The sequence below is a fragment of the Triticum dicoccoides genome, chromosome 4A (assembly GCF_002162155.2).
Source record: "Triticum dicoccoides isolate Atlit2015 ecotype Zavitan chromosome 4A, WEW_v2.0, whole genome shotgun sequence".
NCBI lineage: Eukaryota > Viridiplantae > Streptophyta > Magnoliopsida > Poales > Poaceae > Triticum > Triticum dicoccoides.
The window spans coordinates 534,021,211-534,026,568 of record NC_041386.1 but is presented as its reverse complement, the minus strand read 5'-3'; positions in this window follow the sequence as shown (position 1 = coordinate 534,026,568).

Genomic DNA, 5,358 nt, shown 5'->3' with positions numbered 1-5,358 from the left:
GAACTCCTCCTCCTCCTCTCCGGCGATGTAGGCGAGCGCCTCTCCGGTGACCTCCTCCTCCTCCTCTCCGGCGAACTCCTCTCCGGCAAAAGAACACAGCAAAAGAACGTACAAGATCCAAAAACAGGAACAAAACTTGAAATAATATCGTGCCAAAAAACGAGCAAAAAAACGAGCAAAAAATGGGCAAAAATAGCAATGGCGCACGGTGGGGGTTAGATGGTGCGCCACTACTATTTTCCCGCCTTCAAAATTCAAAAATACTAATGGCGCACTAGTTGCCTATACTAATGGCGCACCAGTGGTCTATACTAATGGCGCACCATGGCCTATATTAATGGCGCACCAGTGGTGTGCCATTAGTATACTAGATACTAATGGCGCACCAATGGTGCGCCATTAGTAAAAAATACTAGTGGCGTGATACTAATGGCGCACCAGTGATGCGCCATTAGTAGGCAAAACTGGTGCGCCATTAGTAGCCCTTTTCCTAGTAGTGTGGGGATGAGCTGCCCCTCATCTGGGAGCCGGTGCGCGATGTCGTCGGGCAGGTATCCGGCTCTCCTCAGCTTCTTGATGTGTCCCTCCGTGACGGAGGAGACCATCCACCTGCCTCCCGCTCCGGACATGGTTGGAGAAGGTCGAGGTGGGAAATGCGGACTTGGGCGCTGGAGCTCGGGTGTGCGAAAATGGATGAGCAAAGGAGGAAGAAGGCGTGGATGAAAAGGTGAATCCTTATCCCTTTATATGGGCGGACGAAACTATGCGTCCCCACAAGCCTGGTAAAACTCGCTTATCCCCCAAGCGTCGTAATCGATGGCGCGGTTGGGTTACCCACGCCCGTATTGATGAGAATCCCGTGATAAGGGGACACAATCTCTGCTTTGACAAGACGTGTCAAAAAACTGCCCCGCGTTATGTGCGGGGCTAGTTAAAGGAAACGGTTCGAATAATCACCGGGCCATGACATAATGTCGTGTTGCCAAAACAAGTCAGCAAATTAGATTTGTGGAAATATTATTCTCTCTACGGTGGTATGTGGAACTTATTTTGCAGGGTCGGACACTATCCTTGTATTGAAATTCTTCCGTGATGTATTCCGAGGAAGAACCCGCCTTGCAATGCCAAAGACAACACTGCGCGCCGGACTCATCGTCATTGAAGCCTGGTTCAGGGGCTACTGAGGGAGTCTTGGATTAGGGAGTCTCCGGACAGCCGGATTATATCCTTTGGCCGGACTGTTGGACTATGAAGATACAAGATTAAAGACTGTGTCTCGTGTCCGGATGGGACTCTACTTGGCGTGGAAGGCAAGCTAGGCAATACAGATATATATATCTCCTCCTTTGTAACCGACCTTGTGTAACCCTAGCCCCCTCCACTGTCTATATAAACTGGAGGGTTTTTGTACGTAGGACAACATAGAATCATACCATAGGCTAGCTTCTAGGGTTAAGCCTCTCTGATCTCGTGGTAGATCTACTCTTGTACTACCCATATCATCAATATTAATCAAGCAGGACATAGGGTTTTCCCTCCATCAAGAGGGCCCGAACCTGGGTAAAACATCGTGTTCCCGGCCTCCTGTTACCATCCGCCTAGACGCACAGTTCGGGACCCCCTACCCGAGATCCACCGGTTTTGACACCGACATGAAAGGTAATTGTACCTTCTCTCGAATTGGAAAGTAGTTCATCACAGAAATTAGTTCTAGTGATCTCTACACCAATTGGCGAGGAAGATAATGATGATGATCATGAAACTTCAGATCAAGTTACTACCGAACCTCATAGGACAACCAGAGTATGGTCCACACTAGAGTGGTACGGTAATTCTTTCTGGAAGTCATGTTACTAGACCATGACGAACCTATGAACTATGAGGAAGCGATGATGACCCCAGATTGCACAAAATGGCTTGAGGCCATGAAATCTGAGATGGGATCCATGTATGAGAACAAAGTATGGACTTTGATTGACTTGCATGATGATCGGTGATTCGTTAAGAATAAATGGATCTTCAAGGGGAAGACGAGCACTGATAGTAGTGTTACTATCTACAAAGATCGAATTGTTGCAAAAAAAGTTTTCGACAAGTTCAAGGTGTTGACTATGATGAGATTTTCTCACTCATATTGATGCTTAAAAGTCTGTTCGAATCATGTTAGCAGTTGCCGTGTTTTATGAAATCTGGCAAATAGATGTCAAAACTACATTCCTTAATAGATTTCTTAAACAAGAGTTGTATATGATGCAACCAGAAGGTTTTGTCGATCCTAGAGGTGCTAAGAAAGTGAGCAAGCTCCAGCGATCCATCTATGGACTGGTGCAAGCATCTCGGAGTTGGAATATATGCTTTGATAAAATGATCAAAGCATCTGGTTTTATACAGACTTGCAGTGAAGCTTGTATTTACAAGAAAGTGAGTGGGAGCACTACAACATTTCTGATAAGTATATGTGAATGACATATTGTTGATCGGAAATAATGTAGAATTTTCTGGAAATCATAAAGGAATGTTTGAAAGGATTTTTTCAAAGAAAGACCTCGGTGAAGCTACTTACATATTGAGCATCAAGATCTATACAGATAGATCAAGATGCTTGGTATATTTTCAATGAGTACATACCTTGACAAGATTTTGAAGTAGTTCAAAATGGAACAGTCAAAGAAGAGTTCGTGCCTGTGTTGCAAGGTGTGAAGTTGAGTAAAGACTCAAAACCCGACCATGGTAGAAAATAGAAAGAGAATGAAAGTCATTCCCTATGCCTCAGTCATAGGTTCTATAAAGTATGCTATGTTGTTTACCAATCCTATTGTATACCTTAGCATGATTCTGGCAAGGCTCCTACATCACTGGACAGCGGTCAAAATTATCATTAGAGGACTTAGGAAATATGTATCGGTTATGGAGGTGTTAAAAGAGTTCGTTGGAAAGAGTTACATCGATGCAAGCTTTTTACATCGATCTAGATGACTCTAAGTCTCGATCTGGATACATATTGAAAGTGGGAGCAATTAGCTAGAGTAGCTCCGTGCAGAGCATTGTAGACATAGAAATTTGCAAAATACATACGGATCTGAATATTGCAGACCCGTAGACTAAACTTCTCTCACAAGCAAAACATGATCACTCTTTGGGTGTTAATCACATAGCGATGTGAACTAGATTATTGACTCTAGTAAACCCTTTGGGTATTAGTCACATGAAGATGTGAACTAATCACATAAAGATGTGAACTAGATTATTGACTCTAGTGCAAGTGGGAGAATGAAGGAAATATTCCCTAGAGGCAATAATAAAGTTATTGTTTATTTCCTTATATCATGATAACTGTTTATTATTCATGCTAGAATTGTATTAAACGGAAACATGATACATGTGTGAATACATAGACAAAAAGAGTGTCACTAGTATGCCTCTACTTGACTAGCTCGTTGATCAAAGATGGTTATGTTTCCTAGCCATAGACATGAGTTGTCATTTGATTAACGGGATCACATCATTAGGAGAATGATGTGATTGACTTGACCCATTTCGTTAGCTTACCACTTGATCGTTTAGTATGTTGCTATTGCTTTCTTCATGACTTATACATGTTCCTATGACTATGAGATTTTGCAACTCCCGTTTACCGGAGGAACACTTTGTGTGCTACCAAACATCACAACGTAACTGGGTGATTATAAAGGTGCTCTACAGGTGTCTCCGAAGGTACTTGTTGAGTTGGCGTATTTCGAGATTAGGATTTGTCACTCCGATTGTCGGAGAGGTATCTTTGGGCCCACTCGGTAATGCACATCACTATAATCCTTGCAAGCATTGTAACTAACGAGTTAGTTGTGGGATGATGTATTATGGAACGAGTAAAGAGACTTGACGGTAACGAGATTGAACTAGCTATTGAGATACTAACGATCGAATCTTGGGCAATAACATACCGATGACAAAGGGAACAACGTATGTTGTTATGCGGTTTGACCGATAAAGATCTTCGTAGAATATGTGGGAGCCAATATGAGCATCCAAGTTCCGCTATTCGTTATTGACCGGAGACGTGTCTCGGTCATGTCTACATAGTTTTCGAACCCATAGGGTCCGCACGCTTAATGTTTGGTGACGATCGGTATTATGAGTTTTTGTGTTTTGATGTACCGAAGATTATTTGGGGTCCTGTATATGATCACGGACATGACAAGGAGTCTCGAAATGGTCGAGACGTAAAGATCGATATATTGGACGACTATGTTCGGACACTGGAAAGGTTCTAGAAGGTTTTGGACATATATCGGAGTACCGGGGGGTTACCAGAACCCCCCTCCCAGGGGGCTTAATGGGCCTACATGGGCCTTAGTGGAAATAGAAGGCAACAAGGAGAGTGTGGGGCGCGCCCCCAAGGCCCAAACCGAATTGGTTTATTAGGGCAAGGGGGTGGCCCCCTCTTTCCTTCTCCTCCTCTCCCTTTCCTTCCCCCTCTCCTACTCCTACTAGGAAAGGGAGGAGACTCCCCCTCTTGGTGTGCCTTGAGGGTGTCCTGGACTAAGGGGTCCTCGGGCGTCCGGCCTGTTATCCATGGGCCGGACTAATGGGTTGTATGAAGGCCGAAGACTGTACCTGTGTCCGAATTGGACTCTCCTTGCGTGGAAGGCAAGCTAGGCGACCGACTATGAAGATTCCTTCTTATGTAACCGACTCTATGTTACCCTAGATTCCACCCCGGTGTCTATATAAACCGGAGGGGTTAGTCCGGAAAGGATATACACATTACCATAGTCATACATGCTAGGCTTCTATGGTTTAGCCATTACGATCTCGTGGTAGATCAACTCTTGTAATACTCATATTCATCAAGATCAATCAAGCATGAAATAGGGTATTACCTCCATAGAGAGGGCCCGAACCTGGGTAAACATCGTGTCCCCCATCTCCTGTTACCATCGACCGTAGACGCACAGTTCGGGGGCCCCTACCCGAGATTTGCCGGTTTTGACACCGGCATTGGTGCTTTCATTGAGAGTTCCACTGTGCCGTCAAACGAAAGGTTCGATGGTCCCTTTAATCGTTTATGGTGACGTTGTCCAAGGAGAAACCTTCCTCCCTGGACAGATTTTCATGTCTGGCGGCTTCGTACTGCGGGCCAACTCGCTTGGCCATCTAGAGCAGATCGATAGCTACGCCCCTAGCCACCAGGTCAGATTTGGAATCTTGAACTACGTCACGGATATCCGTGGAGACTTGATCTTCAATGGATTTTAGACCGTAGCGATCGCTCCCCCTCGCCCCGATGAACATGACTTAAATCTGTCATCGGATCACATCCAGGAGATGGTCCCTGTTGCCGCAATGGCCTTAGAACCG